This window comes from Artemia sp. Qi Xiang Cuo, chromosome 5 (assembly GCF_049724085.1).
Source record: "Artemia sp. Qi Xiang Cuo chromosome 5, ASM4972408v1, whole genome shotgun sequence".
Lineage (NCBI taxonomy): Eukaryota > Metazoa > Arthropoda > Branchiopoda > Anostraca > Artemiidae > Artemia > Artemia sp. Qi Xiang Cuo.
In genome coordinates, this window is record NC_142798.1 from 59,781,980 (window position 1) to 59,808,243 (window position 26,264).

General features: G+C 37.6%; 1 protein-coding gene and 1 pseudogene across 2 annotated transcripts in view; one reads left to right on the plus strand and one right to left on the minus strand.

Annotated features, from left to right (window-relative positions):
- Positions 1-26,264, plus strand: part of Ku80 (X-ray repair cross-complementing protein 5 Ku80) — a 122,179-nt gene that overhangs the window by 43,982 nt on the left and 51,933 nt on the right. The gene's annotated exons all lie outside the window — the stretch shown is intronic.
- On the minus strand, positions 5,978-7,609 carry LOC148952334 (uncharacterized; annotated as a pseudogene).

Sequence of the window (26,264 nt, forward strand, 5' to 3'; positions counted from 1 at the left end):
TTATTGAATGCCACGGCAAATCTATGACTCAGTTTTCCAATAATTTGACGTATATCTGAGTAATTTTGACATTTTTGTTGTTGTCTTTGTACCCCCTTACTCATACACTCAATTTTTTTCAATGAACACAAAGTTTTTTAATGTTATTTTGCGTGTTTGTTTGAACCATATAGTGACCTAGTTAATTATTAAGTAACTTGTTTTTCTAATGAAAGCTGAGACAGTATCCTGTGAATGTGTTATCTAGAGGGGGGGGGGAGGGACGTATTAAATTTAAATTAAAATATCACGAAATTTTTTTTATTGAAAGCAGGGATCCCCAATATTTTTTTTAATTTAAAGCAGAGACGGTATTTTATCAAGGTGGTATCCAGAGAGGGGGGGGGAGTAGTGAGCTATAATATTTAAATCATAATACATCGATTTTTTTTTAAAGAGGGGTTGCCAAGAAGTTAAATATTTTTGTTATTTAAAGCACAGCCTGGAGCCTAACAAGAGAGGAGAGAATAGGGGGGGCCATAGGCAGCTAGTATATTTAAGTGATAGTACCTTGATAGTACCTGTTTTTAATTAAAGATATCTTTTTAATAATCCAAAAGAGCACAAAAAAAACAATCAATATCAAAGTAACCCATTTCAACTGTTTTAAAAGTGATAGACAAAGGGCATTATAAAAAAAATAAGCTTCTAAGTTCAAAGCTATATTCAAAGTTTTCTGATTAGCCTAATTTAATATTAAGATGGTCTGGCCTAAAAAATAAGACACACGTATAGTCAGAACTCCATTGCAAATCCATATATAGCTAAATTTATAAAGACTCCCCCCCCTCCCTCAATCCATAATGGTGAAAATATACTCTGAATTATAAATCAACACCATATTTTTGGTATATAGCCTAGACTGCAGTTTTCAACAAAATTTAGCGTTTCAGCCCAATTCAAAATAATGATTATTTTTCATGCTCTTTTATAATTAAATAATCACTTTACAGTGACTATTAATTTTGAGTCATGAAGGGGCTAGAAGGCTCAGAACAGCCCATAGAAACCTAGTAACCCTATGCTAAAAAATTTGCTGCTTTAAGTAACTGGCTAAGGAGAAAAATAGATCATATGTAGCTGACTAATGATTGAAGCTGACTTAGGCTATATATTTCCATATTAGGGGGGAGTAAAGCAGAGGCTTGTGGGATCAAATTCAAAGTCTAATAACCATAATAATTTATTTATTATGAAGTAACTAAGTAAGAGTCTTTTATTCTGGCTCATCACTAAACAAAATATAACCCAGTTGTGCTGATGATTTGTATCTGGTAATTATGTCAGTGATTCCAATCCTCAAAATGTAAATGGGGCAAAAATAACCAGTTAGCCATGATAAACTAAAAAGTAGCAAAATAGAAATAAGAAGGTATTTTTCAAAGTCTAACTGAGGCAACTGCTCCACCCTCACAAAATTGGCACCCCAAAATTATGTGGCCTAATGCTGAATTAGAATAAACAGTGTACAATGGCAAGTACAAACAATACAATAATATATTATATATGATTCATAATACAATAATATATATTACATAATAACAATGACAGATAATGATCTAATAGAATTGATTTATTTAATCAACATTTGTCATTCAGAGAAGCCATGACTCTCTAATTTTGTTCTTAATATAATTCCTGTTTTGTTCCACTAAATTTTGTTGGGTACTGTTCTAATATATGGGCAAGATGCAAGAATGCAACTTGAGAAAAGCCAAGAACAGATAACATTACCCAGTAATTTCCTATCTTATGCTCTATAAACAAGGGGTTTCTCACTCCAGGAACTATATTCAAGCTTTAGTTTTTTTGGGTTTAGGAGGATAACAGGTCCCTAGGTTAGTTTAAGTTATATATTTATTATATGTTATGCTTTACCCCCACCCTCCTAATGCGCAAATATACATCCAAAATTTGTCTATAAACTATCATATTTTTATCCTATTTTGTTTTATTCCACTAGTATTAACCAAACTTCACTTCTCGCATGTTCCCCAGATATTAGAACAGTAACTTTTTTTCCTGCATTGCTTTAGTATAACACTGTGACATCCTTTTCAGTAATAAATACCCATAATTTTTGGAAGGCCTATAGGATATATGTTCTTAAAATTCAATCGATTATTATTATTGTTGCTGGTTTGCCTGTGAGTCCAGGCAATTTGATGTTCACATGTTAGTCCTAAAACTCAGCTGCCCTGAGCTGCCTGAGACTAGAAGCAGGCAGACCTTATGTCACTTGTTCACCTGCAAATCCAGGAAACATGTTGGTTCAACCAATTTTGAATCAATTTTGTGTTAGTGTAACTTTCTGAGCTTATAAACTGGGTTGCCCGTCTAAGACTTTAGGCAGACCTTATGCCACCTGTTTGCACACAAGGCCAGGCAACTTTTCAGTCAACCAATTTTGAATTAATTCTGTTTTAGTGTAACTGTCTTGGCTTATAGATCGGGTTTTCTGACTGAGGACTGCAAGTCCAGGTGACTTAGCGGTAATGTTAATCCTAAAACTTGGTCAAAATTCCTTAGACTCTAGGGGGACAGACCTACTTAGAAAGTCTACTTGAATAACAAAAGAGATGACTTAAGACTTTTGGGCTGACTCACAACAGACAATGTCTATGGAACTTGTTGATGAAGAAGCATCCTAAGCCTAATTTCCCTGGCCACATAAATTCTCAGGTAGGTTGACTAAGTTTTAGGATTGATATGTGACCACCAAGTTGCCTGAACTGCAATTGGAACTATGAAAAGCCATCTGTATGACTTTGTTGTTTTCTCTATGCATCAGTGGGGTAATGTAATTTCTTGTGTATGACATTTTAGTGGATCATATATTAAATAAGAAAACCAAAAAGCATTCTGTATAACTTTATTCATGTTTCTCTAAAAAAGTCATAGAGAAGTCATAGAGTTTAAAAAGTCATAGAGAAGACTTTATATCATTCTCCATGTTTAAAGGAAACACAATATTGCCTATTGTTTGATTTTATAGTGCTTTGTATATAAGAGTAAATGACAATATTTGTTGCTTAGAGTATAAAGAACCAATGACTTTAATAGGCCTAGGCTAGTCAAACAGTGCTCACCCAAGTAATTTGTATTTCTAATATAAAAAAAAGCATAAAAGGTATATGCTACTATTATATAGTAACTATGAGGTAGATTTATATCAAAATATTCAAGCAAATCACTTAGCCTACTAGGTGTCTTACCTTAGCCTACATAAGGTAGGCTATCAGTGGAAGTCATTAGGTCTGCAAAACTACCAATAGGGTAGCCTATATATTGATGCTTTCTTTTAGAATCATTAATGTTTACCTTTACACTGCTTCATGGTTAAAAGATCCTGGAATGCCAAAAATCCTAGTAACATCAAAACTAGGCCTAGTCTAGCCAAGCTCTTTTCAAGAAGCATTCCTTAAAAGTATTTTTCAAAGAAAAGAGCTTTGCTGAACTAGGTTCCGATTTCTGTTTTACCAGAACATACAAGAAAACAACACTTTCTAAGGCAATAAACTGATTTATTTTTTTTTTGGTCATTTTCTGCTGTTTAACAGCGCACGTTCTTTATTTTTGAAATTGGCCACGAACTTGCGTACAGTGTGGCCAGATCGTGAACAAAAAAATAAGCCGCAGCCTTTGAAAAACACGCCAAAAATAAGCCAGACAATTTTTTGCCCAAAATTTAACTTTACTTTTAATGGTGTCCAAGTTTTGACGGCCGTTTTATAGAAATATTGAAAAAAACTACGTTTTCTAAAGAGTTAAAGAGGCTGAGTTACAAGGTCGAACCTTAAAACGTACAGGGATTACGAGGCAAAGTTGGGGGCTGCCGCCCCCAAACCCCCGCTTTCGCAGCCTTTAAATATAAAAAAAATTTCTTTAAACTGAAAGTAAGGAGCGACATTAAAACCTAAAACGAACATAAATTATTCCGTATATGAAAGGGGCTGTGCCCTCCTCAAGCCTCGCTCTTTACGCTAAAGTTTTTATTGTTTAAAAAAAGAGTTGTGAGAAAGTCAAACTTTAGCGTAAAGAGCGAGGCGTTGAGGAGGGCACAGCCCCTTTCATATACTGAATAATTTCTGTTCGTTTTAAGTTCGATTAACTCTTTAGAAAACGTATTTTTTTTCAAATAATTTCTGCACGTTTTTGTACAGTTTATTACTTATCAAGATAAAGTCGGAAGAGGATGAAATTTTGCAAGTTTTTTAGTTTGAGCTTGGGCTACAAAATGCAATTACCGCCGTCTCTCTGCGACCTCTAGGACCTGAAATCGCTTAACATTGTGGTGGGTCGCCTCTTTATAGAGGCACAAGTGTGCCTCTTTGTCTCACCACTATTCAGGTCCTTTGATCCTACTGGCATTATCGACCTTTCAATTCGTTCCCTGGTTTGCGGAAATTCAGTTCCAGTGTAGAGATTATTTTGAGGCTGCATTTAGTAGAATTGCGATAAACCGCTACCCCAATGCATATGGAACTCTAGAGACTTAACAGAAAGTCCCGCGCGCGATGTTCAGAAAATGCTTGACCGTGCTTACTTTCCTGTCCAACAGTTCGGGGAAAATTATTGACGAGGACGCCCACCGGCTCGATTTCTCCTGTGTTAGTTCGAGCACTGTCCGTGTGTGCGCCGCAATTTCTGTATCCCATAATTTCACCCGATTACTATAATGATACTCTGTGACCCAATGCGTTTTAATGTCAACATTTCGATTCAGTCAGAGGTTCTTTTTGGCGCAATAGAGTTATTGCCAGAACAAATTCTTAAAATAGCCCTTATTTTGGGTTTTTACATTATGGTTAAATAATAAATAGCGACCGTATCCATCAGACAAAAGCAAAAAAGATCATTATTTCAGTTTTTTATTGTCAAATATATACACAAACAAACATAATATCATTAGATAGTACCATATTTAGATTCATAAAATTGTGAAAATCACTTTTTGTAAAGTCAAAGCTTTTGATTAAATTCCTTTTCCCAATGCTAAATGCGATGCTGAAACGCCCTTAATGGGCTACGAAAGGTACACAAGGAACACAATCGTACTTTTGCATTTATCACAAGTCCATTCCAGGGTCATAATTGGCTATCACAAACCACAATACGTCCCTGGGACCAAGAACAAATAAGACTGAGTAGAATCTCCGTCTTTGGTCCATGAACTGACTATTGGATAACCCGTACAATCTAAGCGGAGGTGGAGCCAACTTGAGAACTGGCTGAGCACTGAGTTGACGGCCGTCTACTTTCCCTCATCACCGCCGCGCATTTGCGGGGAAAAGACCGTAGTAGGCCTCCAGGCGTGAATGATAAGTGTAATTAAACACTTTCACTTGTTCTCACTCAATTTTTCTTCTCCGGGGCTGTACTGCGAAGAGCTAGTTGTTGAGGTAACGAATTGTAATGTTCCGCACCAGCTCCACCTCCACTCAAAGTCGCCAGGTATCAGCCGTATTTTATTCGACTCCGCATGGTTGTAGTATCGAGATAGGGAGACGAAGGTTCTTAGTCTTTATTTGTTCTTGCTGGGACGGATCTCCAGGTTCCTGTTTGATGAGCCACATTTTAACGAAGTCCGAACATTCCACCACTTTAAACATGGATGGGAAGTATCGTGGGCCAGATTGGGAATGACACGCGTTATAAATGTCGATACTTTTACGTAAGACAAACTAAGAATTGAATTTTGTTGCTGTGCTGCGAGAGCCAACTCACTCATCGATTTCAGAAGTTTACAACTTATCATAATTATATTGACCCTTAGCGCAAGATAGCTGTCCGAACTCTGGCTGCAAGTCATTGAGTGAGGGCGTACCTTTTAAGGCGCTTTATGACGGGAAAACTAAAAAAAAAGTGGTAGATTGGAAAAAAAAATGCTCCAGGGTGGAATTTTTGGTGATTAAGAATATCCGTCTTTCATAGCCCTTTAAGATTGACCAAATGCCTCTAAGATGTCACTGAGTTCATCTTCTTCCCTGTCAGCGTCAGCCGCAGCAGCTCTGCCACATCGTCCACTGTCAGACGCATTTTCAGCTCCATTTTTCGAATATATGGAACTGTTGACCGAAGTCATTTTGGCCGATGGTACGAATGACGAACAGCAGTGGCCACTGACAGACATCCACAGTCTAAAAATCAAAATTGTGTTTAGGATTGGTAAAAGCATTCTATTCCGAAGCTTTGACTTTACACAGTTCATCATAGAAAACGCTCTCTCAACGACTGCGTTGCTGATAGGCAAACTCAGTAACAACAATGCCCACTTTGCCAAATCCTGAAAGACTGGCTCTCCAATAGGGTCGCGAAACTGAAGCACGTGGACCCAGAACTCAGAGGAGTGTTTTCGAAGTTCTCCGCCACAATGTTCATTCCAGTCAACCTCGAGCAGGCGTCACCACTGGTTTTCCATGTCTCCAAATTCTGTCACTGGAATCACACTAAGAGGCAGGTCAGCGAATCTGGGTCTAGTCTGAGATAAACCTATTGTCGGAGAGAGAATTCTCAATTTCAGAAGGGAATCAATGGCAAGAGGTAAACGTTTCAGAACTGACCTTGCAGCCGTCTTGAGAAAGCCGTGACAGCGAAGCTTTATTTCCTCTTTCTTCTCGCGTGGAAGATCAGTTTCGCTGAGTTGAGAAATAAACAAATGCCCAAAGTCTACCTGGTCGACAGGAAGGTAGTAAAGTAGAAACTCAAGGTTGACGTTAAGGGACACTGCATACGGTCGAAGGATCCTGCGCAGGATTCACATGACCAAATCTTTCAGCTCTTGAAACAGACGAAATTGGTCTGCATTCAAATGTTGAAATAGTATGTTCACCCTCTGAAAGTCGGCCAATAGCGGTTTCAGAAAGACAATGTATAGACGGTTGCGCTTATCACTGTACATTTCGTGTGAAGTTCTTGCAGTATAGCACCGCTCTTTTTCCTTGGCGATGTAGAAATGTGTTGTCAGTTCGAGGTATTGCTCATCAACTCTACACACTGCGGTGTATCGCGACAACCAGCGTGAACTTGAAGGGGCCACAATTTTAAGGGGCGAATTTCCATGATTTATCAGCCTATATATCTGGCCGTACGCTTCCCTTCGCAACGGGCTTACGCTAAACCACTTGTACGTTTCCGAGAGCATAAATTCTAGGTTGCTCGGCAACTCTTCCACCGCCTCGGAAACGCACAAGTGCAGAGAGTGGCAAACACATTTGAAAAGCTGAAGGTGGGGTAACCCATCTGCTTTCAGCAATGTAAATAGAGAGTGATTTGCGCCACACTTGTTATTTGCCCCATCAGTACCAATACCAATCAGGTTTTTGAGAGGTACTTTGCACTCTGCAAGAAATTTTGTGAGTTCTGTGTGGAGTATAATAGCTGTAGTTGATGGAACTTCAACCATTACTAACGCAGTACACACTATCTTTTTCAACTTCGGGCTGTAATATTGAATGCAAATACACATGAACTTCATTGTAGAGACATCAGTGGACTCATCCAGCATTAGAGAGTGCTTACCATTTTCAATGACAACCACTATTTCCTTCAGGGTTTCAGGTTCAGACATATTCTAAAAGAGAGCTGACCATTTAGTTTTCTTTACCCTCACCGATTCACAAATGGACCCAGAACATTAATTTTTGATGATAGTAGAAAGTTGGTTAATTGTTATCAACGAAGAGTGACAGGCTACATGAGCAGCCAAGACCAGCTCCACTTTCCACGAAGCCAAGTTTGTTGACGTAACTCCTTGAAAATTAGCATTATTTATTCGTGATTATTTCGGCTATGTTTCATAACCGATTATTTCGGCCTTGTTTCATAACTTTACACTGAAAGGGGATGTGGTTGGGGGGGGGGGGGAGCAAAAATTCCGTCCGGATTTTACTCATGAAGGAAAAGTCACAGGGGGATTAAATGTTGCATGTTGTGAGGACATGACCTACAACACGCAGCCCACCCCACCGCTCTGGGACCAAAGATCGATTAGCACTGTTGTGGTATGCCTCTTTACAGAAGCACAAGTGTGCTTCCTTTGTTGATTTTAATGACTGGTCTCCGAACTTCAATTGGGTCCCCCATACGCAAAATAACGGGCCACTGGATATTAATCGTTATCAAATTCTGTTGAGACCTAATGGTAGATACTCTTGGTTGAATGACGTATTTGAGGGCCTCTCTAAAAATACACAAAGAACTCAAGATGGGGTTAAGACTTCCCAACGAAACACACAATGGACATTGGGCCTTATTGCTATTATTTGAAAAAAAATACGTTTTCCAAAGAGTTAAAGAGGCTGAGTCAAAAGTTCGAACCTTAAAACATACAGGGATTAGGAGATACAGTTGGGGGGCTGCCGCCTCCCAAACCCCCCGCTTTCGCAGCCTTTAAATAAAAAAAGTTTTTTAAACTGAAAGTAAGGAGCGACATTAAAACTTAAAACGAACAGAAATGAGTCCGTATATGAAAGGGGCTGTACCCTCCTCACCGCCTCGCTATTTACTCTAAAGTTTTACTTTATCAAAACTATTTTTTTAAAAAAAAAAAAATTTAGCGAAACGAGCGCGGCGTTGAGGAGGGCACAGCCTCTTTAATATACGGAATAATTTCTGTTGGTTTTAAGTTTTAATATCGCTCCTTACTTTCAGTTTAAAAAGCTTTTTTTTTATTTAAATGCTGCGAAAGCGGGGGGTTTGGGTGGCGGCAGCCCCCCCAACAGCATCTCCAAAAACCAGTACGTTTTTATGTTCGAACTTTTTACTCAGCCTCTTTAACTATTTATAAAACGTAGTTTTTTTAAAATAATTTCTGCATATTTTTGTACAGTTTATTACTTATTATTGCTTGACTAACTGTTAGCTGATCGTGTCAGGAGTTAAAGTTTGGGGGCTGCCACCCCCAAACCCCCTGCTCTTTAAGATTAAGGAGGCACACTTGTGCCTCTTTAAAGAGTTCTTCTGGAGACGCCTGTTGAGCCGAAGGATTTAATAGATTGGATTTAAAAAAGAAACTGAGTTTCTTTTTTAAACTTTAAATTCAATATGTAAAAAAAATTCTCTGACGGAGAAAAGAACCCGGGTCTTCCGCCTGACAGTCAGGAGTAGTGACCACTGTACCAAAGAAACGTTACATTATTTTTATTCTGTGCGATGTATTTTTGACGCAAGGAAATATCCACAAAACTTGATATTTGGTTTTTGGAAAACAAGGAAGGAGTGATCAGATTGAGCCGAAATTTCGAGGATAAGCTTCCAGGCCCCAGGAAAGCTTATCCTCTAAATTTCCGCCCGATCAGACAACGTGAAAGGGAGGCTGTTGGGGGAAAATTTAACGTGGGCTCTTAAAGGAAAACGAGGTTTTTCGTAAATGTAAATTCGGGGGATAATTTTTTCGGTCTGAAAATATCAAAAGGCCCTAACAGGTCAAATTCCGCTTCGAATGAGTTCTCATTCACCCGGATTTGTTGCCAACTGTGGCCTGTAGGCGTGGCTAATAAAAAAAGAGAAATGAACTTTAAGTGGCTAGATTTGGTTTTTGGAAAACAGGGAAGGAGTGATCGGATTGATCTGAAATTTCGAGGATAAGCTCCTGGGCCCTAGGAAAGCTAAACCTATAAATTTTAACCTATATTTTTAATTTTGCCCACTCGGACAACGGTAAAGGGGGGCTGTGGTTGGATGGTCGTAGCGTCTAACCCACTTAGACCCATGAAGAGACCTTTAGAGGGTTATGAAATTTTTTACGGGTTTTAGATGGCGCTTTTTCTCCACACTACGCTCGCCGCTGCATCTCTGCGACCTCTCAGCCTAGTCCTAACGGAAAAGGGTTGTGGGTTGCCTTTGGAAAGAGTCACAAATGTCACTCCTTGATGAAGTTTTAGAGAAATGCTCCACTGACCACTCTTTCTGGTAGGTGTCTTGATGACACGAACGTAGCGACCCCCCTATTGTTAAGCCCTGCTCAAAAGATAAGTACTCACCACATTCAGTGACTGGTTTCTGTATTTTCAGACTTGCTGCCTTCTTCTCATGCGTTTTTGATTTCATGTGCTGCTCAAGATCATGTTTGAGAGCCCTAAGCTATGTACCGTGGAAGATTTTAAACGTTGATTTTGTGTCATCACCTTGAACACGCTAAACCCAGCCTTGGAAGTTCGTATCTTTGTCCCAAACAGACTGATATAGTGTTTCTTAAATCTGTTTAACAACATTTGTAATACTGTCTCTTGGTGTATCATTTCTTCCTTCTTCAGGTTCCTTGCTGCTTCCTTCATTTTGGCTTCTGGACACCATTTCTCCTGTTTCACTTTCAACACAATTTTGATTGTTTGTTTCAGTCTTTTTGTTAGGGTTCTGCATATTACTAGTAATTTCGACGGGGCAGGCTTAACTACGTTAGTAGACCCTGAGGTAGCAATCTGGTTGGCTGAGGTAACAATCTGCTTGGCAGTAGATACTTGAGGTATACGAAGTTTAGAAAGGGAGGTTTGAACCACCCTTTCTGGGACTAGGACAGGCTTAAGTACTTTAGTAGATACTGAGGTAACAATCTGCTTGGCAGTAGATGCTTGAGGTACACCAAGTTTACAAAGAAAGGCTTTAACTACCCTTTCTGGGACTAGTTTTGGTGTCGGACTGCCAGCATCTGAGTGACTGTTCACCACTTCGGAGGTAGAGCCCGCTACGTCTGGATCCACCAGTTCGTGGACTAATTTTGATTCTTTTAACAGCTCTGCCACTGTCTTAGACTTTGGTAGAACAGCTCGTTTTTGCCAGTAGTGGCTGGTGGGACTGCTATCACTCTCCATGCTGTCAGTCTCAGAGTCACTGTCATCTGACTCATCAGGTGCCACTGAATCTTGGGCTGATGAATCATTACACAAATTTGCCACTATTTTAACTTTTGATGGAACAACTCGTCTGTATTTGGTGATGGCACTGCTATCTCTCGTCCCTATACTAATTCCAGGTGCTGATTTCAGGTGCTGAAAAAAATATGAAATTTTTTTCTGCCCGTTTCCATCATATCCAGTTGAACGTTTCATTTTTATTTTCGCTAGGGGTGAATGACATTCAATCTGAAAAGAGTATAGAAAAATAAACTGAATCTGTTAGTTCATCTTGGAGTAAAAATTGACAATAAGGTCCAAGCTAAGCTTGTGCTTGTAACAATATTTGAATAATATATCCCACCTATTATGACGACTTCTAATTACTAAAAGATGATTTTTTAAACATCTTGCAACACAGCTGGGTTATAGATTTACATTGGAATACTGACTTAAAGAAGTTTAATTTTTGATTTCAGAAGTTTAATTTCAGAAAAAACTCAGCCCTGGGTCAAATTTCACATTCAGGTCATCTTGCATGGAGGCTCTTGACTCGTGAAATGTCATAACTTAAATACCTTTCTCCAGGGGTTTTGTGGGGTCAAGTTACACTTGTATTTGTGTTATTCCGTCTGACTAAATCTTTTAAAAATTAATATTTTCTTGGTTAATTTTTATTATAAGCCCACCCAGCATGAGCAGTCTGGAGGAGAGTATGGAGGAGTTGACTTCGAATTTAATTGGAGATCAATCACCCCAGGGTTAAACTAGAATTCTTCCCCTCAAAATAGGAACAAATTGAGTCCCAAACTGCAATCCATGATTTCAAACAGCTCTTAAAAAGGGAATTTAATGGATATGCCCCATTATATGTTGATCGATCTTTAAGTGAAGAGGGATGTAGAAGTGGATGCTTTTTAAAAGAGCTCAGCCTATGCATAGTGAAAAAACACAAGGCAGGGACCAGCACATTAACAGCTGAAGTAGCTGTAATCAATTGGTGTTTAGAGACCCTAATTAAACTGAAACAGAGCAATAAACATATAGTAGTATTCTCTGACTCCAAATCTGCTCTCTATATCCTATGAAACACTGGGCATAGGCCTACATCAAACCAAAGAAAACCTAAGCAGCCTTGGAAGATTAGGCTTTGTTACTAAATTTCAATATATACCTAGTCATCTAGGTAAAGAAGGAAATGAAAAAGCAGACAAGATAGCAAAGCAAGTAGCAAAAAGCCAAATGGAACCAGTGAAATCTCTAACTATAAGGGATACGACTAGATTATGACTAAAAACATTGCTTGAATTAAAGCTACCAAATTTATCCCCCTTTCCAACCAGTATACAATCAGTCTGGTTCAACTGCCTGTGTTCAAATATAGCTAACTTCAACCACCACTCTCCTTCATACAAAATAAAGCAGCCAAATGGAGAAGTTGGCAATAGCCCATTTTGCAGGTACTGTAAAAACACAGAAGAAACCCCTGAGCATATACTATTGAATTATAAAATACTGGAAAGAAAACTGTCAATGGATCTAAATCTACAACACCATATATAGTAGGTCAAAATACGATGACTATGTTGAATTAGATAAACCCTACTATGATGTTACCTCACATTATTAGCTAATAGCTGATTTACATCTTTCCATATTCATCCACATTTTGAATATTAATAAGCAGTGTTACAACAAGGCAGTTTACTATAACAGTAACATAATTTTTACAACAAGAGAAACTATGTAGTAAGGGATTATCTCATTCAGTAAAAATTGAATTCTCCCAAGAAGAAGTGCATGAACTTATCATGAGAAAAGAAGAACAAATTTAAGATTTGGATCTATTGTCAACCCAACCCTGAAAGAAGAGGGGTCATTGATCTGATTTTCAGGACACTTGCCTTGATTGTCTACATTTGATTTATTAAATTTAATATAACAATGAACCTTGTTTATTTCGATATCTGAGAGGTTTTTTTCTAAATAAAAAAACAATAGGATGACTTCCATAGTTGCTGTCTGTTAAAGGTCGTGTCTCATGTTTAATTATCAATGTTGTGGTCAAGATTTGTAGACTATTGGCCAAGATTGATAATTCTGAAAATTAGTAGTGGTCAAGAGTAAAGTCTCAGCTGCATGGTAAAGGACATACTGCATTCTAATCAGAGATACAGCTCAGATTTGGCACTGGCTAATCACTAGGAGTCTTACCCTATAGGCCTAGGCTACAGCAACAGTAACAAAGAAATCAGACATCAAAGCAAGGGTAACTCTTCTACTTATCCTGCTCCTGTATTTTTATATCTCTTTCTGCTATTTTCATTAGTATTATATGGTACTTTATTACATATTAGCTATCAGCCTATATTATATATAACAAATTCCTCTAGTATTTAACTATAGGCTTATACATTGGGAAAAATGAATAAAAGTGAGTCTGAAACAAGATTGATTGCTTCAGGTTTGCTTATGTCACAAGCTGATGCTCATCACTGCTAAAAATGGGGGTGCAAAACATTAATTTAAACCATCTTTTTTTATTGGGCATTTACCCAATTTTCTGTTTGCTAATGCATTGATGATACACCCTAACTTCCTTTGGTACCCCCCCCCCCCCCATTACCGGTAGGTATTAATTTTTTTTTTCTCAACCATCAACATATAATGTAATACGTCCCCCCGGTCGTTGCATACCACAGGCTATGTACCTCAGAATTTGATACCTACAACTAACCAAATGTACTACTCCATATATAGCATAGCAGGACCTACTCCATATAGAGCGTAGTAGGACCTATGACATGTTTAACGTAGTACTGATTGTGGGGTGTAGCACTCAAATTCTTAGGTACAGATCCTTTGGGGTACTACTGCAGGGGTGAAGTAGTGCATTATGTTGATGGTATTACATAAAACAATTAATATCCCCAACTGCCCCACAACGATTTTCACTTTTGCATGTATTCTGAGAAAACCAATGACCAATTTGCTTCTTCCTTTGAGCATATTTAAACTGAAGTGATGCAAAGAAAACCTCAAATATAAATAGGATAAATGTATTTTCTCAGAATAGGCCTAGACAAAAAGTGAAAACGGGTATGGGGGTACCCAATATATCGGGGGCAGTACCCAATGCATTGGGGTGTGTACCCAGTCGGCTAGGCTGTGTACCCAATCTGTTTGTACAGAGATACAATCCACAGAAAATAGCTAGAGTGTACATGACGACTCACATGAACTAAACAGTTAAACAGGATCTGTAGATGTTACAGACATGTCTGTTATGAGTTTGATTCCTGGCGTTATTCTATACTGATAAGTAACAGCAAATATACTGTACCTTCAGCTGTAGTTCGACCCCATGACTTAATGGCTAATGCTTTTTATGCTGTTGTTACGAAGCCACGTGTCTCTTAGGATTTGAAAACTTCACCGCATTCCGTGGTTAGATTTGTATTTTGACCATAGAGTTAAAACGTGATTTTGGCCTTTCGTGAGCATTCGTTCGTTCGTTCGTTCGAAAATCGGATGAATTGCCATAAAATATAAATTCTTCCCGAAAAAATAAATCACGCCAAGAAATAAGCCAGCTCAAAATATAAATAGCCAAGTTTTAAGCCACAAGCCAGTTCCAAAAACATTCACGCCAGTCGCCAACAAAATAAGCCAGTATGGCGTAAAATAAGCCAATCTGGCCACACTGCCTGCGTATTGGAATACATTATGTAAACAGGGGATCTTTCTCCTTAAAAAATGAATTATCGGTTTTTCACACTAATTTAAGACGTATATGGCTGTGTAAGTTTGCACTTGACCAATTTAATGAATTAGTTTTCATTTTAGGTGTCCTTGGTACTTTAATGTTTTCATCATTAATGCCAGGCTATGCCAGGCGAGTAGCTTCGACACAAAAGTTTAACTGAATTGGAAGCTTACATTTTTAGGGGGGGGGGGGGGATGCTCACTTTCGTGTTAATTTTCGTAAGAAACAGAACCGTAAACACGCAACCGTGATCTTTCTCTACCTTAAAATCTTTAAATTTTAAAGAATTTCAAGGATAGAGATTATTTCATCTATTTCTTAATTAGCACTTTTAATGCTATATAATAGAAATCTCAAAACAAAAATAAAAAAAAAAACAGTATGATTCAGCTATGAGGGGGCTGGTGCCCCTCCTGCCCCCCCCCCCCTAATTGGCGCTCATGCCAGGCGAATAGCTTCGACACAAAAGGTTAACTGAATTGGAAGCATACATTTTTTTTTTAGGGGGGGGGGTGCTCACAATAGTGTTACTCTTCGGAAGAAACGCAACCGTAAACACACAAATCGTGATCTTTCTCTACCTTAAAACTGGCGGTGCGATCAATGTTGACCACCAACATTAATGTTTTCATCAATCTTTCTCAAATCACAGCTTAAATTTACAACAGATTCGAGCCTATTCATGAGTTCAGAAATTCACAAGTCGCTGACTGGAAATTGGTATTCTTCGTTATTCATCAAGAGAAGTAGAAATCTGGTAGAAATTAAATGGCTGTGGTGTTTCTGAGAAGTTGAAGTATCTATTAGCTATGTATTCTTAACATAAATAATTATCAAAATTAGTAGTTTTTTTTTTTCATCGAGCATTTACTGGTTGAAGTCCACAGTTACTTCTGGTTTCTGAACAGTATTACTGGTTCTGAGACTATGAGATCATCCCTTGAGAAGCAAAAGTCAAACTTATTTCTCATCTTTTCGTTGATATTTTCTTATTATCATTCGGTGTTAGGAATTTCTGGCGGCACGCCGTTGCCGACCTTGGTAGCTGCGCCCCAAAGCGTTTGCGGCGCAGGGTCGCTGAAATTTTTTTGGGTGGCTAGACGGCAGTTTTCGGCGTTTTCTTGGGGGCTAATGCAGAGGTCTTTTTCTTACTTAGGCCACCCCTCCCCCCCACACACAAAATGGAATCCCAGAAACGCCCCTAGTTTACCTAAGAACCAATAAAATGTTTTATAAATATCTTTGTACTCAACTCAATACCCAACAATGATTTTTACCAGTTCGAATACGAGGATCCTAAGTTTAGTTTCGAAATTTGAAGTGTTGTCTTTTTTTGTCGCATTAGTTTTTAGTTATATAAGATACTCTAAGTCCTTTATTGTATTATATTTGTATTTATGCCTGACAAACGACAAGATTAATATGATGAAAAATGAAGCGTAAAGACAGAGGAGAGTAAGTTCAGCGTAAAGAGAGGAGAGTGGAGGGCGTGACCGCCCCTTGAGCTTCTGTTACGAATAATGATTAATAAGATCCATATTCATATGCGTTTCTAGAAAAAACTGTACAGTACACGACTATTGGGACACTTTGTATCTGTTACATTCTAAAATCCTCTCGGTATAGGAAGGACTAGCCAAACTTACCGGAAAGAGAGGGGAGGTCAGGACCCGACACATCATAAAATATGCAGAATAATGATCGTTTAATTCTGGTTTAAATGACAGTCTTTACTTTTACTTGAAAAAAATTGTGTTCAACAGTTATTTAGAAACGAAAATACTCCATACAATTCTATATACAACAGCAAATCTTGTCCATATTAGCGGGCAAATCCTCTGCTGATTATAGCCCTCAAAAAATATTTAGAAGTTATATATGAAAAGCAGGCACGTACGAAGGAATATTTTTTAGGGGGGATGATAAAAAAAATTATTTCCTAATTTGACCAAACAGTGCCCAGGAATTCTGGAAAATTTCAAAATTCGGTGGGAAAGTGCCAGACCTCGAGGACTATTCTTGGTATGTTCCTAGTGAAAACTTTTATACTTTCGGATTTCTTTTTCCTTTTAGCTGTACCAAATACATTTTATATTTCCAAGACCAATGCAACCAAGTTTCATTTGTATTGTCTTTTAGTCTATTAGTCATGTTCCTAGTAAATTATGATGTCCTTCTTCTTAATTATCCTGTGGTAGCACAGTGGCTTGATCTCTGCTTAGCAATACAGGGCTCGGGGTTCGATTCCAGCTACCAAATGTTGGGTAACAGGATTGCTAGCTGTCTCGGCAACTGAATCATAGAAAATTGTTGACGCCCTTTACATTACCAATGGCTCTGGAAAATCTTTTTCTTTTTTTTTATCTTCTTAATTAGGAAATTTGTGGTTCAGAAGTAAACTTCTCGACGCTTCATAAATCATCTTCTCAAAGTGAATAGGTAAAGCCAAAAGTGCAACAGCCTTACAATAAGTATTAAAAAAAACAACTTGCGGGGTCATCGTCGAGAAGCTTTGAATATTTAAAGTAATTAGCCATAAACCTCTATCTCTCTTTCTTCCTCAAGAGATGAGAAAAATGAAGGGGAGGGGTAAACCCCCCCCCCCCCCCCCCAAGTTATCTCTCCCGTTATCGGAGAGATAACTTGATGTTCGGCAGGAGTACTAGAGAGTTGTTCTGAAGATGTTTAATTTCCCAGCTCGGAAAGTTTTGTCTTGGCACCATGTACAACATTAGGAAAAAAACCGGTTTCAATTTTTTCAAAAAAAAAATCACTGAAAATGTTACAAACTTTATTGAAATTTTCTACTTCGTTTAATGACTCCCATTAACAAGGAAAAATCTTGAGTTTGCATTTATTTACTACTTCTGAGCTACAGACCGCTGATCAAGAGAGAAGAAAAAAACAGCCGCGAAAGCAGTAGTGTTACAGAGCAATACATACAACTGCTTTCGCGGTTGTTTCATTGGGAAGGAGGAGGAGCGTGTGAAGCTCTATTGGCCTAAGGCGGTTTGTTGCTGCAATGAGTTGTCAGTAGTAACAGTAGTATACAACTGTTACTACTGACAACTCAACTACTGTTACTACTGAAGAACAGCAGTATACCTGATTAGTTCTTCTGATCCAGGTTCGCTTATGTTATTATCCAGCTTATCTGAAAGGAAAAGAAATTATATTGTCTGTTTACATTGAGGTTTATCGAATATAGTTGCTTAAGGTAAGAAAAACTTATGGACAATTAGGATTTTAAGAGACTTTTAAAAGACGATTTAACCCTTTCCGGCACGAATTATGAAATCGTCAGAAAAATTTCACTTTTTTTTACGTTTCCTGTGTCCCTGGGCTTAGAAACCAACAAATATTGAACTAAAAAAAAAATATTCCTACTATGAAACGAAATATAAGATGATCTCTGGTAGAGACCACTTTGAAACATGTGCAGAAAAAACCTCACTTCTAGTGAAAAGAACTAAAGCAGTTCTTTGTGTAATTCATGCCCAATAGAACTTTACAAACTGAACATTGCTATTTTGTGCGATGGGGCTTAATCTTTGTACTGCATTGAGCATATCTTCTTGAAGTAGCTTGAACAGGTAACTGTTTTTAATTGATCCAATCTCTTTTATGGAGGAACGTAAGGCTTGAATTTGGGGAAAATTTCCTATTTTTTGGAAGCCCAACCTCTCTTACCCTTGCACGAATAACTTCCAACCAAACCGGTGACACTGCGATAACTAAATTCTTTCAACATCGTCTTGTTAGAATTTCGTATAATGAACAGCTTGAACAAAAGAAAGGCATTCGTTGTTGTAATGTCGATGAAGTGCCACAGTAGGTAGTGCCACCACTTTCTGCTTTTTCTGTCAATCCCATAGAGAGACCTCAATATATCAGTTTTGTCAATGCATCCCATAAACTTGTTGTACTCGACGACTGCGTTTGGGCATGTAACTTAGGCAATATATCCATCTTTCTCCTTCCTACCGATCTGTGTCACTTCTCTTCCTTTATGAATCGTCGAAAGAAATTTGTCCTTCCAGTATACACAAAAGATTCCATCTGAACTCACAGCGTAGTCCGAATCACCTCGTCTCAGCTCTTTTTCGGCTTTGAGTTTGGGTAGACCTTTACGGTTTGCCCGAACTGCACCACAGCATTAGAGCTTGTTCTTCTTCCTTTTTTCCATGAGGTTTACTGAACTGAAGAAATTGTCATAATAAATGTGATAATTTTTGCCCTCCAATCCCGTGGTAAGATGGATAACTACTCGTTCTCCAAGTCCAAACTCTCTAGTGTCAGATAACTTCCTGGTGTAGACCTAAAAATCACAACCAAAACCGTGTGTGTCTGCTCTGACCCAGATCTTGTAGCCTTGTTTATGGGCTTCATAGGCATATACTGTTTGAAAGCAATGCGTCCTTTGAATTTGAGCATGCTTTCGTCGACGGCCTGCTCTTTGGTAGGCTTTTAAATCTTTCAAAAGCTTGAGCGTAGTTCTTCAATCAGAGGCCTGATCTTGTAGAGTTTGTCATAGTTGTCACTTCCTTTCTGAGGTAAGATCAAATTGTTATTGAGATGAACATGAGCAAGAAGCCAGCTGAAACGGCTTATATTCATCAGTCCAGAGATGTAATTATCTATGAGTTCATCATGACTTGACCAGAAATCTCAATGAGATGGTACTGTCTAACACCCATAAGCATACTTATTGCTTAAAAAAAAAACTTTCATTTCATCTCGAGTAATTGGGGTGAACAAAACATCTTTCTGAGTAGCTTAGAAGTTTGTTTGAAATACGAAGTGGTCAATCAGATCAAGAATTTAGAATTAAAAAATAAAAATGAACAAATTTATTTTAAGATTTTGGATGCTAGACTCAGTTTTGTGGAAATTGCTCAAGTTTCATTTTTTTTTTTTTGTTGAGCTGCTGAAGTGGTCTCAAGCTCAAACCACGCAAAAAAAAAACAACTTTTTAGCATATGCTGCAAGGTGGTCATTGGCGATGACCAGGACCAGCCTCTCATGTCCAATATCTCCTTATCGTGCTTCATATCTGAAACTGTCATGCTACTAACTTGTACTCTACTACACAAAGAACAAATTGACAGGAAAACAATATTAAAGATACTACTATTTCCGAGTATTTTAAACTTTCTTACTTTTTTTTAAAACGCAGCATGTGGTCCAATCTAAATACTAGGTGTCCCCATACTAGGTGTCAATTAGGCTTCCCTTAAAATTTTGACCGTCAGATAACGTTGCTAGGCATATGCTAGACCAGTGGTTTATTATTTTTACCACATACGGATCATGGTAAAAAAAATATAAAAAGGTGGTTTCACGTTGGAACCACTTCGTCGGAAAGGGTTAAAAGGTTTTAAAAGATAATTAAGACAATTAACTTTTAAGAGAAATTTTTTTTTAAACAATTAACTTTTTAAGAGATAATTTAAAAAGCTTTAAAAATTAAATTGCAATTTTAAGTTGAATTGCAATTTAAAATTGCAAACTTTGCAATTTTAAATCAAATTAAAAAGAACAACATATTATTTAGTTCTTTTTCACTTGAAATAGTTTAGGATACAAATATAATGAACAAAAAGAAACAATTAGAAAGTAACATGAACACGGTAATTTAGCATCATATCTATGCATCTATACTATGTATATAATCAAAGAACATGTATTAGTGGGTTTCATATAATAAAGATGTCCCTATTTCTTTCGCTGATGTTGGCACTTCTGGGAGAAACGAATCAGAGCTTAGTTGAAATCTAGCAAACGTGTTTGAGAGCATAGTTCTGTGGTTTAATGCTAATTGTCTTCCCTTAAATTCTTCCAAGACAAGTTTTTCGCATGTTTCACAGTTTTTCATCAGCTATCCGAAATCTATCTGTCAAATGAAAATATTACACCTAAGGATAGATATGTTCGAGTTTTAGGTATTCTTATTGATGAAAACCTGTCTTTAAAACGTAAGTTTGGTTTGAATGAAATGAAGATATGCAGAAGTCTCGGTATTTTAAGGTAGATTAAGCATAATTTCCCTCAATTTTGAAAATCCTTCTTAACTACCCAATCATATCTTATGTTTCATTTTGTCCAGTGATATGGATGTCAACTTTTTCTCCTCTTTTAGAACCACTTTTTCCAATATAAACCTAAAAAGGTTATTTTGCGATGAAAATACTTAAAAAGTTATTTTTCAAAAGCTAGGGGAGATCTATGAACGGGGGGGGGGAAATGCCCGCCCTGCCTCCTGAAGTGGCGCGACCTTCTTATACTTTTTTTCTGGGTTTTCGGATGTGGCTTGTCTTGTACAGGCTTATAAATAAATTTATATAAATATAAGTGGATTATAAATAAGTTAATGAATATTGACAGGCTTGGCAAGGGAACAGGCACATAGGTAGTAGAATCCGTTACCCACCTAAGTGTCATGATTTTTACGATTTACTTTTGATCCTCCTAATATATCCACAAGATAACTATAATTAGCCTGTTTTATTACTTTGTACAGCTTTCGACCTCAGTCCCCTCGATTCGCAGACCCGTGTTTTTGTCGAGATAAAACCCCGCATCATTTTCTACTTGGTAATGTTATTGACAAGAATCTTTCTTTCGAACCTTATCCAGCAAAAATCACTGCCCCATCTATATATAATATGGGTCCATCATAGGCAGCGCGATAGCGCTGCCTGAGTAAGGAACGATGTTGGCACAATGTATTATTTTTTTTCTCTCCATACCCGGGCACTTCGTATCGAAGGAGTTGTCGTAGAAACTTCGAAAAGGGCTCATTCGATTGGAAATTGGAGTAGCTAGTGCCCTTTTTAATAGTCGAAAGTGATTGGAGGCCAACTAGCTCCCTCCCACGCCCATCATTCCCCCAAACACATCCAATCAAAATTTAGAGATAGCCATTTTGTTCAGCTTAGTTTATTTCCAGAAAGAAAATAGGTTTTTGAGGAGGACATTCCCCCACAACCCTCGGGCAAGGGTTTTAAGTTATGCCTTGACATATAAGAACGATGTTGGCACAATGTATTATTTTTTTTTCCTTTAGAACAGGGCACTTCGTATCAAGGAAGTTGTAGAAACTTCGAAAAGAGCTCATTCAATTGGAAATTGGAGTGGCTTGTGCCCTTTTTAAAGTCGAAAGTGATTGGAAGGCAACTAACACCCCTTCCACGCCTACCATTTCCCGAAACACATCCAATCAAAATTTTGAGATAACCATTTTGTTCAGCGTAGTTGATTTCCAGACAGAAATTATGTTTTGAGAAGGATAAGGTTTGAGAATATGTTTTGAGAATAAGGTTTTTATAGAAAGCGTTGTCGTAGAGACTTCAAAAAAGGCTCATTCGATTGGAAATTCAAAGGGCTAGTACCCTTTTTCATAGTCCAAAGTGATTAGAGGGCAACTAGCCTCTCCCCCCCCCCCCCCACTCACACACACGCCCATCATTCCCCCAAACACATCAAATCAAAATTTTGAGATAGCCATTTTGTTCAGCGTAGTTAATTTCCAGATAGAAAATATGTTTTTGAGGAGGACACTCCCCTACAACCCTCGGGGCAAGGGTTGTAAGTTATGCCCTGGGGGAATAAAAGGTTTTATAGAACGTGTTGTCGTAGAAACTTCAAAAAGGGCTCATTTAATTGGAAATTGAAATGGCTAGTGCCCTTTTTAATCGTCGAAAGTGATTGGAATGCGTGATATTTTTATAGTAAAGATCGTTGTGGGTACAATGTAATATTTTTTTTTATTTTTTTTAGACCAGGGCACTTCGTATCGAAGGAGTTGTCGTAGGAACTTCGAAAAGGGCTCACTCGATTGAAAATAGAAAAGGCTAATGCCCTTTTTAATAGTCGAAAGGGATTGGAGGGCAACTAGTCCCCCTCCCACGCCCACCCTCCCATTTGCCCATCATGTTTAAAAACTAAATGTTGCCTTAAGATTAAATCAAAATGCACTGTGTTAATGCTAATTCCCAATAAGGCATCTCAGCAGTATCCCAAGAACAACTGAGGGTATTATATTCAGTATTTTGGGGCTACTTCTGCTCTTAAAATTTAATCAAATCAAAATAGCGTAAGTGTATCCAAGCTATCAAAGAAAGTAAACAGATTTTTTTGCGAATGGTATCAAGTGTTCTATTTCAGGTCAACTAGAGGAGGTATAAAACCAAATTAAACACTACTATTTGTGTCCAGATTTTTAAAAGGGTGTATGTTGTTAAAAGTTGCTGAAAATTTTTCTTCAGCATGCAAATAGCAGGCCAAACTATAAAGTCTTAAAAAAAACGAACAGATTTAAAGAATTATTTTCTTTTCCCTGAAAAGACTATGTCAATGTAAAACGAACGGAAATTAATTGAAAAAAACTTTTTCCACAAAATAAGTTTTTCAAAGAAAAGTAAAGAGCTCCATTAAACCAAAAATGAGCAAAAATTAAATCAAATAATTTACTAAGTGTAAAATTACCACAAATAACCATCATAAATTAAACCCAAAATGAACAGAAATTATAATTAATAACCGAGTTAAACTCATAACGAACAGAAATTAATATGAGTAGGGCTCAAAACCCCTATACCATCCCAAGACCAGAATATAATTTGCACTTTACTGAAAAAAATACAAATGAATGTGCATTGTCAGTTTAATATACATATACTGGTGCTCAGTTTTATAGATTACGAGCAAGCGTTCATTTCACCTGATAGAAGAACATTAGCGAAGGTCTTATCCTTGTGCGGTATCCCAGATAAATACATTAAAGTGATCGTGGGGACCTGTAAGCTGAATTCTAGGGGGGGGGGGGCTTACCTGATCTAATTGGCACTCTAATTGGCTCTCTTGAATAGAATCTCAAAACAAAATATAAAAATAAGGCAGTATCATTCAGCCAGGAGGGGGCTGGCGCCCCCGCCTTCCCCCCTCCCCTGGTGAGTGACCAATAAAGGGATTATTGTTATGTTTGAAAATAACTCTGCTGCAGTTAAGGTAGGAACTGAGGTTAGCAGCTGGTTTTGTATTTAATTTGGAGTTAAGTAGGGTTGTATTCTATCCCCATTTATATAAATCATTTTGATGGACTTTGTCTCAAGGAGCACAACCAAGGTAATAGGAGAACACGGAGTTAAATAGGGAAGAAAAACTTTCCTGGACTTGATTTATGCTAATGTTTTAGGCATCCTAGATGAAAGTATGAGCAAAGTGAATGAAATTTTAGAGGTTTTGCGAGTTCAGGGTGCAAGAATAGGTTTGAAAATTAATGTTAAGAAGACTAATTCGCTAAGGCTAGGTTTAAGTGACAATGAAAAGGTGACGCTGCATAACAAAAAGATATATCAAGTGGACAGCTTCACCTCAACTAGGTAGTATTATTAGTAATGAGGTTCAGCGCAGGGAAGAAGTTAAAAGTAGAATAACCAAGGTCCAGGGTGTTTTCCCACAGTTGAAAAATGTTTGGAAGAATAGGAAGAAAAGTCTGCGAACCAAGATTAGAATAACGGAAGCTACAGTGATGACAGTGGTCAAGTAGTGTTCTGAATAGACCCCGGCGCCGCGCCGATGAGGGAAGACCGGCGGCGGTGGGGCCAAAAACAGCGCGCCGCGCCGCCTGTAAGATGTCGGCCTCGCGCCACCGGCGCGATCAATATTGACCGCTAACATGAATGTTTTCATTAGTCTTTCGCAAATCACAGCTTAAATTTACAACAAATTCGAGCCTATTCATGAGTTCAAAAATTCATAAGTCGCTGGCTGGAAACTGTTCTTCTTTGTTATTCATCAAGAGAAGTAGAAATCTGACAGAAAAGAAATGGCTGTGGCGTTTCAGAGCCCTTGCATAATACGAGTAGTTGAAGTATCTATTAGCTATGTATTCTTAACATAAATAATTATCAAAATTAGCAGTTTTTTTCATCGAGCATTACTGCATACAAAACTTCAAACACCGTATCACAAAATTCGTCAGTTATCTGGGTAAAAACTTTGAATATAACTTTGAACTTAGAAGCTTAATTTTTTCATAATGTCCTTTGCCTGTATCTGTTTTGTTACCTTTAAAACAGTTGAAATGGGCGACTTTGATATGGATTTTTTTTCAGCTCTTTTGGATTCCTAAAAAGCCTTCTTGTATTAAAAACTGTTTTTTAATAGGAATTTAAAAAAGATGCATTTTAAAGTTTTTTTTTTGGCTTCTTTATGGAATATACGAGTATGTCATGTAGGAAAAGGCTGAACTGCTGCTGTTTTATTGCTTTTGGCTGCTCTTTTGAATATTATTCATTTTTTTCTTTTGGGGATCCATTCCAAATTATAAACTCATAAATACCTAATATCAGCCAAATTGTAAACTGCATCTAAAAGGAGTAAATTTATCAAATTGAAAAATACATGAAGAACACTTCATATGAGAACACTTCAATTACAATGAACCAAAAATCATTTAACTGTTTATTCAGTATGAAGAACAATGAAGTGCCAGCTATTTTCTTAGGTAAAAAGTAAAAAGCTCATCCGTTTTAAATGAAATAATATGCAGACTGAAGTAGCTCCAGGAAGATGTTGAGATTTTCATCCTAGTTCGTCACTTTTAATCCAAGCAAAATGTTAGACACTTAGTATCAGCTATTGAGTTTAAGCTTTGATTTCCAAATGCTCACACAAATTACCAAATTTAAGAAAGTCGGAACAATAAGTCACCTGTGGTCAAAATACTCAAAGACTCCTCTTTGATCCTCACACAGGCTCAAAGCTTCTGCTATGTTCATATCCACGGGAATCTTCAAAGAGTTTCTTTTTAGAATAGCTTTCAAGCGTAGTTAGGAGTATTTAGCCTTTTTTGATTTTCTTCAAAGCTTTGAAAAAAGCGTTATTATATTCCAGATGTTACATTTGTTATATTTTTGGTTATCATTTGTGGAGTGATTGAATTTTTTAAACCACTGTAGATACGTAAGAACGTTGCAACATCTAGTACCCTGAGGTCATAAGACTGTCAAAGACTCCTCCTCGAACCTCCCAAATTGAAAGCTTTTATTATGACCTGGCCTTTTAATGTAACTTGGGCACTGGATCAAGGGCGCCATTGTCGCTCGAGCGCAATGTTACGTGGGGATGTCGATATCGCTTTCGTCACACCAATTCGTTTTAGTGTGAATCTCTCTGGTACTTGTGAATGAATGTTTTCAAAGTAAACTCGTTTCATCAATAAGAAAAAAAACGGGTCGGACGCATATGTCCCTTTCCCCTTGGAGGATAAAACCATGAAAGGGCTGTATGAAGCATAACTCACGAAAATCTTGCTAATTTTTGTCCACTTTTCAAGTTTTTGGCATCTCTGCTTTCAATAAAAAATAATCAAGGTACTATCACTTAAATATAATAACTCCCTATACCCCCCCTCAAGATACCACGTTGATATAGGATACCGTCTCTGCTTTAAATAAAAAAAATAATTAACTTATTGGCACCCCTGCTTTAAAAAAAAAATCGAGGTATTATCATTTAAATATGATAGCTCACTACCCTCCCCCCTCTGGATACCACCTTGATAGGATGCCGTCTCTGCTTTAAATTGAAAAAAAAATAACGTTTTGGGATCCCCGCTTTCA